The sequence below is a fragment of the Carassius auratus genome, unplaced genomic scaffold, assembly GCF_003368295.1.
Source record: "Carassius auratus strain Wakin unplaced genomic scaffold, ASM336829v1 scaf_tig00025154, whole genome shotgun sequence".
Lineage (NCBI taxonomy): Eukaryota > Metazoa > Chordata > Actinopteri > Cypriniformes > Cyprinidae > Carassius > Carassius auratus.
The window spans coordinates 190772-202924 of NW_020525399.1; positions in this window are offsets into that span (position 1 = coordinate 190772).

Below are 12153 nucleotides of genomic sequence, written 5' to 3' on the forward strand. Positions count from 1 at the left end.
TATATATATGTTAATACACAGCTTCAGAAGCAAGATTGTGTTCAGTTGTAGGTATTTCTTCCATTTTGTGTTATTGGGAAAGAATAAGAATCCTTCATTGTTGTGCATGCACATGTCATGTCTTTCATTCCAACATAAGAAAACATGTCTGGAATCTGCATCTGAAATAGTATGTATTTACACAGTTTATTTGTCTCATAGGGGACATGGATTCAATTAAACTGCAGAAACAGATGCATAAATAGGATTAATGATTTGTTTTTAACATAAAACGTTGAATATATTTGAAATAATTTAAAACTTGAAAAAAAAATAGTCGAATTGTGAAATTAAAACCGCAAATAAGTGTATGTTAATGAGTCTTTGAGATTTAAATGATTCATTAAAACGGCTGATTCATTCAGAAACAAATCATTTGACTGTGTTAATGAGTGTATCACTGAATCATTTATTCAACCGATTCATTCAAAAAGCTGATTCATTCAATAAGTAAACATTGTCCATTGCTTAGAGATGCAAAATTATTAAATGTGATTATGCATCTACAGAAAAGAAAAACTACACTCTCTGTGTTCTTCTGACTATTTGGTAGTAAGCAATGAATATACTTGTGGGAAATGTATCGGAGTAAAAGTTGGCTGAAATATAAAAACTCAATTTAATTACTGTAACAAAGTATTTTTACTTCATTTCATTACACCACCTGCCTTTCTGAGCATAAAAGTGTCCTAAGCGTAATCCTAAATAATAATAGATGATAAACTCATGAAGCAGTGAAAGTTCATTCATTTCTGTGATGTGAAGCTCAAGTATGTTGTGATGTTGATGTTTGGCTTCGATGTTCATTATGTTTGAGCTGAACTAACAAACGTGATCATATATCCAACAGAAACTGAAGTCAGATCTGCTGGTTCAATATTCAGAGGTACCACACGTCTTTATATTGTTCATTGTTTTACATCTTTGATTTGATTCCACGTTTCACAGATTGAGTGTGTGTTTAATCTTGATTGTGTCTCTCATCTTTCCTGCAGTGATTGTGATTATCGTTGAGTTTGCAGTGTTTGCTGCTCCTACTGTGATTCTTCTTCAGATCATCTGTGCAAGAAGAGCAGGTGAGTTTTAGAAATGATCTGGAAAAATCTGCAATCATGAGAGCTCAACAAAAAAATGTTTTGTTGAATTATTTTGCAGGGAGGAAGAACTCACAGCACCAAGAGGAAATAGTGATGAATACAGTATTACAATAAAATACTCTCTACAAACAACAGGCCAGAGTACATTGTAAAATAAATAAATAAATAAAAATAAAGGAAAATATCTTAATTAAAATATAGTGAAAAACAATTATTTTACAGGTATTTTATTTTACGGATTTATCTTTTTTTTATTTTTTAAATAGGTATAGATAATTTAATTTTACTGTTTTTGATTGCTGGCAGTCATTTTTTTTTTTTTTTTTACTTTTCTTACAGGACTTTTTTCTACAGTGTAAAACCCTTATTTAACAGATTTTTCCTAGATTATGACAATGAAAGAACAAAGTGTTCTACAGAGAAACACTGTTAATTTACAAATCATTACAATCTAAATCCTTCAATAAAGTGTTAATTTTGCATCTTCCATCTTTGTCAGTTTTATTTGGGAGACAAAATACAAAGTCTGTACAAATGCCACTGAAATATAAAAAAAATATTTTATGTTTTTTTAAGAAATACAGCACAATTACATTTACAAACCCAATTCCAAATTAAAGCTGCAAGCAGCGATGAACGGGCCCTCGCACCCGGGCTCACCACCACCCAGTGCCCATAGGAGGAACCCTGAACGTTGGGACATATGCTTATAAAATAGTAAATATTTTTGCCACATTTCCTGCTGCCAACAGGTGGCGTTATGATTATAACTGAATATCGCCATGTAAATGTCTTTAGGCCAGGACTCTTAACAAACATGCAAAGTTTCAGGCAGATCAGACATCTCATGTTTAAGTTAGTATGAAATAAGTCATTCCTGTTGCCAGCAGGCGCCGCTATACTTATATTTGAATATTGGACTTAAATTGTGTTCAGGCCAGGACTCTTATAAAACATGTGAAGTTTGGGTCAGATTGGGAATTGTATGCATGAGTTACAACAACTTCCTATTTCATAGTATTAATAGCATCCTTTAGCACAGAGTAAGTGTTGTTAGAATGTTTTAAAATATTTCTAGCATGATTAGCACACAATGGCAAATTTTATTTTGTTGCAAATAGTGCATAAAATTGTTAAACATGACACTTCCTGTTACCAGCAGGTGGCGCTATGACTATAACTGAATACGTGCATGCTGATGTGTTCAGTACGGGACTCTTGTCAAACGTGTGAAGTTTGGGGCAGATCGGACGTTGCTAGCTTGAGTTACAACAACTTCCTTATTCAATGCCATAGTTACATGCTTTAACACTTAGCTAAGTGTTGCTAGCATGTTTTATTATGCTTCTAGCATGTTGCCAGCCTATTTAACCCTTTTTGACACTTTTTTTAATTTATTCTTAGGAGTTCATAACAGTGTTAACCTTGTCACTTCCTGTTACCAGCAGGTAGCGCTATGACTATTACTGAATTTGTTCATGGGTGTTTGTCCGGAACAGGACACCTATCACACGTGTGAAGTTTGGGGAAGATTGGACATTGCTTGCCTGAGTTACAGCAACTTCCTTTTTCACTACATTATTAGCATGCTTTAGCACTAAGCTAAGTGTTGCTAGCATGTATTAGTATGTATTTAGTATGTTTCCAGCCTATTTAACACTTGTTTACACTTTTTAATATGTTCCTAGGAGTCTGTAACAGTGTTAACCATGTCACTTCCTGTTACCAGCAGGTGGCGCTATGACTATAACTGAATTTCTTCATGGGTTTTTGTTCAGGACAGAACACCTATCACACGTATGAAGTTTGGGGAAGATCGGACATTGCTTGCCTTAGTTACAGCAAATTCCTTTTTCACTGCCTTAGTAGAATGCTTCAGCACTTAGCTAAGTGTTGCTAGCATGATTTATTATGTTTCTAGCATGTTGCCAGCCTATTTAACACTTTTTGACACTTTTTAATTTGTTCCTAGGAGTCCATAACATTGTTAACCTTGTCACTTCCTGTTACCAGCAGGTGGCGCTATGGCTATTACTGAATTTGGTCATGGGTGTTTGTTCAGAGCCGAACACCTATCACACGTGTGCAGTTTGGGGAAGATCGGACATTGCTTGCCTTAGTTACAGCAACATTTGTTTTTCACTACATTATTAGCATGCTTTAACACTTAGCTAATGATGCTAGCATGTATTAGTATGTATCTAGTATGTTGCCAGCCTATTTAACACTTGTTTACACTTTTTAATATGTTCCTAGGAGTCCGTAATAGTGTTAACCATGTCACTTCCTGTTACCAGCAGGTGGCGCTATAACTGAATTTGGTCATGGTTGTTTGTTCAGGACAGAACACCTATCACACGTGTGAAGTTTGGGGAAGATCAGACATTGCTTGCCTTTTTTACAGCAACTTCCTTTTTCACTGCCTTAGTAGAATGCTTTAACACTTAGCTAAGTGTTGCTAACATCTTTCGTTATGTTTCTAGCATGTTACCAGCCTATTTAACACTTATTGACACTTTTTAATTTGTTCTTAGAAGTCCATAACAGTGTTAACCTTGTCACTTCCTGTTACCAGCAGGTGGCGCTATGACTATAACTGAATTTGGTCATGGGTGTTTGTTCGGAACAGAACACCTATCACACATGTGAAGTGTGGGGAAGATTGGACATTGGTTGCCTGAGTTACAGCAACTTCCTTATTACTGAATTTGGTCATGGGTGTTTGTTCAGAGCCGAACACCTATCACACGTGTGCAGTTTGGGGAAGATCGGACATTGCTTGCCTTAGTTACAGCAACTTTCTTTATCACTACATTATTAGCATGCTTTAACACTTAGCTAATGATGCTAGCATGTATTAGTATGTATCTAGTATGTTGCCAGCCTATTTAACACTTGTTTACACTTTTTAATATGTTCCTAGGAGTCAGTAATAGTGTTAACCATGTCACTTCCTGTTACCAGCAGGTGGCGCTATAACTATAACTGAATTTGGTCATGGTTGTTTGTTCAGGACAGAACACCTATCACACGTGTGAAGTTTGGGGAAGATCGGACATTGCTTGCCTTTTTTACAGCAACTTCCTTTTTCACTGACTTAGTAGAATGCTTTAACACTTAGCTAAGTGTTGCTAGCATCTTTCGTTATGTTTCTAGCATGTTGCCAGCCTATTTAACACTTGACACTTTTTAATTTGTTCTTAGAAGTCCATAACAGTGTTAACCTTGTCACTTCCTGTTACCAGCAGGTGGCACTATGACTATAACTGAATTTGGTCATGAGTGTTTGTTTAGAACAGAACACCTATCACACGTGTGAAGTTTGGGGAATATCAGACATTGCTTGCCTGAGTTACAGCAACTTCCTTTTTCACTACATTAGTAGCATGCTTTAGCACTAAGCTAAGTGTTGCTAGCATGTATTATTATGTATCTAGTATGGTGCCAGCCTATTTAACACTTGTTTACACTTTTTAATATGTTCCTAAGAGTCTTTAACAGTGTTAACCTTATCACTTCCTGTTACCAGCAGGTGGCGCTATGACTATGACTGAATTTGGTCATGGTTGTTTGTTCAGGACAGAACACCTATCACACGTGTGAAGTTTGGGGAAGATCGGACATTGCTTGCCTTTTTTACAGAAACTTTCTTTTTCACTACATTATTAGCATGCTTTAGCACTAAGCTAAGTGTTGCTAGCATGTATTAGTATGTATCTAGTATGTTGCCAGCCTATTTAACACTTGTTTACACATTTTAATATGTTCCTAGGAGTCTGTAACAGTCTTAACCATGTCACTTCCTGTTACCAGCAGGTGGCGCTATGACTATAACTGAATTTTTTCATGGGTTTTTGTTCAGGACAGAACACCTATCACACGTATGAAGTTTGGGGAAGATCGGACATTGCTTGCCTTAGTTACAGCAAATTCCTTTTTCACTGCCTTAGTAGAATGCTTCAACACTTAGCTAAGTGTTGCTAGCATGATTTATTATGTTTCTAGCATGTTGCCAGCCTATTTAACACTTTTTGACACTTTTTAATTTGTTCCTAGGAGTCCATAACATTTTTAACCTTGTCACTTCCTGTTACCAGCAGGTGGCGCTATGACTTATTACTGAATTTGGTCATGGGTGTTTGTTCAGAGCAGAACACCTATCACATCTGTGCAGTTTAGGGAAGATCGGACATTGCTTGCCTGAGTTACAGCAACTTCCTTTTTCACTACATTAGTAGCATGCTTTAGCACTTAGCTAAGTGTTGCTAGCATGTATCTAGTATGTTGCCAGCCTATTAAACACTTGTTGATGCTTTTTAATATGTTCCTATGAGTCCATAACAGTGTTAACCTTGTCACTTCCTGTTACCAGCAGGTGGCGCTATGACTATAACTGAATTTGGTCATGGGTGTTTGTTCAGAACAGAACACCTATCACACGTGTGAAGTTTGGGGAAGATCGGACATTGCTTGCCTGAGTTACAGCAACTTTCTTTTTCACTACATTAGTAGCATGCTTTAGCACTTAGCTAAGTGTTGCTAGCATGTATTAGTATGTATCTAGTATGTTGCCAGCCTATTTAACACTTGTTGATGCTTTTTAATATGTTCCTAGGAGTCCATAACAGTGTTAACCATGTCACTTCCTGTTACCAGCAGGTGGCGCTATGACTATAACTGAATTTGGTCATGGGTGTTTGTTCAGGACAGAACACCTATCACATGTGTGAAGTTTGGGGAAGATCGGACATTGCATGCCTGAGTTACAGCAACTTCCTGTTTCACGGCGAAACATCAAACTTTGTCAGGCCGCCAGGGACACACCCCTTGACGAAAACTCAAAACCTTCGCAATTTAACATCACAAAGGTCTTATGATGACCCTCACCAAATTTTAAGATAATCCGATTAAAACTGTAGGAGGAGTTCGTCAAAGTACGAGGCATGGAAATGGAAAAAACTGCACAAAAATCATACAGGAAATTCAAAATAACTTACTTCCTGTTGGGTTTTGGATATTGTACCAAGAGACTTTTTTGTAGGTAATGGTGTGTTACATGTGTGTACCGATTTTCATGAATGTACGTGGAACACAGCTCGAGGCGCACTCCGTTGAAATTTAACAGGTGGCGCTATCGAGCCATTTTGCCACACCCACTTCTGAAACCTATATCAGATGTAAATTTTCGCTAGTCCTGATGCGTGTGCACCAGCTGGGTGATCTCCTCCGCGGTGCCTGGCGGTGGCACTGGACGGCCCTCGGCGGACGGCACGAAACTCCTCCGCCGCCCGGTGGACGGCAACGGCTTCTCCGGTTTTGGGCAGCCGGCAGGAGTCCCCCGTTCCCTTCTCCTCCCCGTTCAGGCAGATGGCAGCAGGCTCCGGCTCTCTGGCGAACGGCGCTGACTCCTCCGCTCCCTCACGGACGGCAACCGCCCCTCCACATCACGGGTGGCCGGCAGGGAGCTCGCCCGTCCCCGGCAACTCACTCCAGCCCACCGCCTCGAGCGTCCATGGCGGCACACTTCCTCGCCAGCTCGATGGTACCGAGGATTCACCACAGCGGTCCTCTCTCTTCCTTCACTGTGGTCGCTCCAGTTTTATATCCTTCCATCTCCTCTGTGGGACTCGAGACCGGTGGGTTGAACAGGTGTCGCTCATCTCCAATCACTCCACCGGCCTCGTCCCATGTCTCTCGGCCCCGCCCCACTCGTCACAATAACATATCAAATTTTAAAAGTGAGACATTTTGAAATGTCATGCCAAATATTGGCTCATTTTGGATTTCATGAGATCTACACATTACAAAAAAGTTGGGATAGGTCGCAATAAGAGGCCAGAAAAGTTACATTTACATATAGGGAACAGCTGGATGCTTGTGATCTTCGGGCCCTTAGACACCACTGCATCACATACAGGACTGATACTTTAATGGAAATCACAACATGGGCTCAGGAATACTTCCAAAAAACATTGTCAGTGAACACAATCCACCATGTCATTCGCTGTTGCCGGCTAAAACTCTATAGGTCAAAAAAGAAGCCCTATATAAACATTATTCCAAAGCGCAGATGTTTTCTCTGGGCCAAAGCTCATTTAAAATGGACTGTGGCAAAGTGGAAAACTGTTCTGTGGTCAGATGATTCAAAATTTGAAGTTCTTTTTGGAAAACGGGATGCCATGTCATCCGGACTAAAGAGAACAAGGACAACCCAAGTTGTTATCAGCGCTCAGTTCAGAAGCCTGCATCTCTGATGGTATGGGGTTGCATGAGTGTGTGTGGCATGGGCAGCTTACACATCTGGAAAGACACCATCAATGCTGGAAGGTATATCCAAGTTCTAGAACAACATATGCTCCCATCCAGACATCGTCTCTTTCAGGGAAGAACTTGCATTTTCCAACATGACAATGCCATACCACATACTGCATCAATTACATCATCATGGCTGTGTAGAAGAAGGATCCGGATACTGAAATGACCAGCCTGCAGTCCAGATCTTTCACCTGAAGAAAACATTTGGCTCATCATAAAGACAAAATTAAAGTGAAAGTGGCGTGACATACAGCCAAGTATGGTGACCCATACTCAGAACTCGTAATCTGCATTTAACCCATCCAAAGTGCACACACACAGTAGTGAACACACACACCCGGAGCAGTGGGCAGCCATTTATATTGCGGCACCTGGGGAGCAGTTGGGGGTTCGGTGCCTTGCTCAAGGACACCTCAGTCGTGGTATTGCTGGCATGAGACTCGAACCCACAATCCTAGGGTTAGGAGTGAAACTCACTAAACACTAGGCCACGACATCCCCCAAAAGAAAGCATCACGCTGCCCTGTGTGAGGAAGGTGCGACAAATTAGACCTAAGACAGTTGAGCAACTTGAAGCCTGTATTAGACAAGAATGGGACAACATTCCTATTCCTAAACTTGAACAACTTGTGTCCTCAGTCCCCAGACGTTTGCAGACTGTTATAAAAAGAAGAGGGGATGCCACACAATGGTAAACATGGCCTTGTACCAACTTTTTTGAGATGTGCTGATGCCATGAAATTTTAAATCAACTTATTTTAAACATTTGATACTTCATCTATGTTGTATTCTGCTTCCACATCCACAAACTTTCACATCATTGCATTCTGTTTTTATTTAAAATTTGTACAATGTCCCAACGTTTTTGAAATCGGGTTTGTAAAATACTGTGTGGCGAGGTGGGCGTGGGAAGCCGAAAATACTGCAGCGGAAGAAAGAATGTGGGGACGAGCGGTAATAAGGAGGTCAAATGATTAATGATTAACACCTGTTTGTAATTCCAGTGATTGGTGAGAGAGAATTTATAAGCGCCGAGCAGACCGGCGAGGAGAGGCTGGATCTATGAGAGAGCAGAGCTGAGCAGTGTGTGTGTGCGCGGAAAATATATGTTTAAAGGCAGAGAGCCGAGCCGCAGTTTACTTTTGTTTATCCTGTTTTATTTTGATTTAATAAAGAGCATTTTTCGCCACCCCTGTCTTCCTTGTCCATTATCTAACGAACTGTTTTACAACTGTTCTGATGAAGAACATGGAACAGTTTCATCAAAATGTTGAATTAGATATATTCAACTTAAAGGACAAATTCACTTCCAGAATGAATATTTCCAGATAGTGTACTCACCACATGTAATCCAAGATACTCATGTCTTTCTTTACACACTCAAAAATAAATTACAGATTTGAGGAACATTTTTGAGGATTTTTCTACATATAGTGGTCTTCAATAAAAGCCCACATTTTAGAATCAATGCAGCTTCAAAGGGCTTTGCACAATCCCAATAAGGGTAACAAGGAACTTGTTAAGCCCTTTGAAAGCAGCATTGGAACTGAAATTTGGAACTCCAACCTGTTGGTTTAAATTATCAGGAAATATTCCTTCTGAATTTAACTATTCCTATAAAACTGAAGAAAAACATAACCAATAAGATATTTTTGATGAAATCTGGGAGTTGTATGACCCTCCATAGATGGCTATGTGATTATAGTACCACAATCAAGGTCTAAAAACATAAATAATAGTAAAACAGTAAAATAATACATGTGACATTGGGGGTTCAACTGTAATTTTGTAAAGCTACAAGAATACTTTTTGTATGCAAAGAAAATTAAAATAAATACTTTATTCAACAATTTGTCTCCTCCACATCACCCTGGTATGGTGCTATTTTGTAGGCTATCCACTGATCCATGCTGTTTTCATTCAAATCAAAGTGTTAACAACATAGAAAATGGTTAAGGACTATCTTTTGAGACAGAATCAATAAAATATGCTGATTTGGTTAAAAGGTCTTATTTGGCAAAATCATGGCAGTTAGGGTCATTGTGTGTGTGTGTGTGTGTGTGTGTGTGTGTGATTTTGATTTGATTTATTTGACTATTTTGTTTAAAATACGATACATCTTTGCATCATACATTTCCATTGGGGTCCTGAGTAAAGGTAGACAAAGCAAGTGGCAATAAATCAAGCATCAACCATCAAACCCATATATCACACAATAAAAACCGTCAAGCTCCTAAACTTCTGGTCGTCTGTAAATTCCCTGGAAACCTGTTCCAAACGCTTGTTGTGACAAACAAGAAGAAATCTTTACCTAAATTACTCTTAACTGTTGGAGGTACAAAATCAGTAGAACTGCCTCTGGTAGAGTAGCTGTGTACATCTCTCACTCAATTAAAATAATTATTCAAATATTTTGGGACAGCCTCATCCACAGTCCTATGTACCATGCACAGGTGAATCTGAGAGACTCGATCCTCTACTTTTAATCACCCAATAGTCTCAAAATGAGAAATATCAAGATGAGTTCTCATGGGGAGGTTCAAAACAAGCCTTATAGCCCTATTTTGAGCCATCTGAAGCCTAGGTTTCAGGTGCTTTAAGTCACCATTATACCAAGAGCAACATGCATAATCAAAATATGGCTGAATTACAGCATTCGCCAGAATTAGCATAGCTTTTTTTGCCCCAAAACTTTGAGATTCAGGACTCTTTGATTTCCCTTCGTAAGTACCTTTTGCGCTTGGCCCACTTCAGACAAGTGGCAGTCCAGCACACAGCCAAGGTAACTAACCGAGTCCTTTACATTAATCTCATTATCACCAACTAAAACCTTAAAACCAGGGGATCTTTTCAATTTTATTTTTGACCCAAACAGTATGGCTTCTGTTTTCCCTAAGTGAAGTGATAGCTTATTATCTGACATCCACCTACTGACATGAGATAGTTCTACAATTAGAATTCTTTCAACTATGTTCGTATCTTCATGTGAAAACAATAACGCAGAGTCATCTGCATATAAAAAAAGTTCACATGACCCTGCAGACTTAAGGTCATTATTATATATAAGGAAAAAAAGCGGGCCCAAAACACTCACTTGAGGAACCCCACATTCTATACACTGTGGTTGAGACATTGTTCCTCCAATATCCACCACCTGTTTCCTATCCTTCAGATAATATCTCACTCATTTTACAAGTCACTAAAACCAATGGCTTGTAATTTACAAACCAAAATACCATAGTCAATGGTATCAAAGGCCCTCTGTAGGTCTAAAATGACCATACAACAAAAATGACCTGATGTGGTCAGTTAGATACAATAAACAGGTGTCAGTGGTGAATGTGCTATACAGGATTTTAAGTTTCTCAATAACAGCTGCCTCTGACACCTTTTCAAAAGAGAAGCCATCTGGTTTGACCTCTTGCCGAGTGTAAAACTCAAAGATGTGACTTTCCCCATACTGCCCAGACTGGACAGGTCGTTTTTCCACTAGTTTACTAAACCGTTTTCTCAAATATTGCCTATTCGAGAGAGAGAGAGAGAGAGAGAGAGAGAGAGAGAGAGAGAGAGAAATGGAAGTTGTGTGTATTCGCGTCTGTGCTTTTTAGAAGTGAGTTTACTTAAAAACAATGATTGTATCCTCTCGTCCCTGGAAAATATAATGTAGCAATTCAGTATTCAAACTGTATTTAATAAAAGTCGTGGGGCAATAATATAAAAGGCTACACTGGCATGTGAACATGAGGTATTGATGTCTTTTATTCAACAACAAAAAACAATACAAGGTCATACATACAAAGTAATATTACAATAGGAACCCCTTAGTTTCAAAATATTTACAGTAGAAATAATTAGTAAATTTACATATTGTTACGCTTTTATTCCCCAAACTTATCATATTATTCTCCTATACCTACAAGACAGTACTGAATAGGTAGCTACACTATAATTATAAAAAATGTATGTTGTAATTTTTGTTTAGTTACGCAGTGCGTGGCTGGTTGTAATCTAAAGCTATACCCTGAAACCTGACCAGATCACTTTTGAACAACCGACCATAGATGATTTAATGAGAATTATCTAAGCGAGTAAAAATCTCTACCTTTTTATTTTTATTACTTTGTGCAAACCTGCAGATCGTGAATTTATAATAAGCACACGGAGACTGCTACTGTACAAAACACACCAAACTGACCAGAATCAGCAATAACTACAAATAAATCAGAGCTTGTTTCTTAACGTGTGAAAGACACTGCTATTATTATAATGGCAGTGAATCAAACCATCAGGAGTCACGGTTCATACTCCTCTGCTTATGTGGTTTCTGTATAATTATTTGTCTGATTTGTGATGGTTCTTGTTCACAGAGGCAGAGAGTTGACTGTGTGCTTAAGAGCAGAAACAGTAGAAATACACTAACTTGTGCTGATCTAATGTGAGTAATAAGAGTGTGATATTTCAGAGTCAGTCTTCTGCAGAGTTTATGGTTATTAATAACTCATAGATCAACAAAACTCACCACAGAGTCATCAGTCTCTCTTCTGACATCTGAAAAATAATGACATGAGAACAGTTATGATCAAACTGTCTCTAATGAAGATGACAAATCAGTTTCTAAAAGAGTCTAGAAGAATTAGTGCTGTGTAGTAGGAAAGTATGAATGTGAATGGATTTTTTTTCAAGAGAAATGTGAAGCAACACT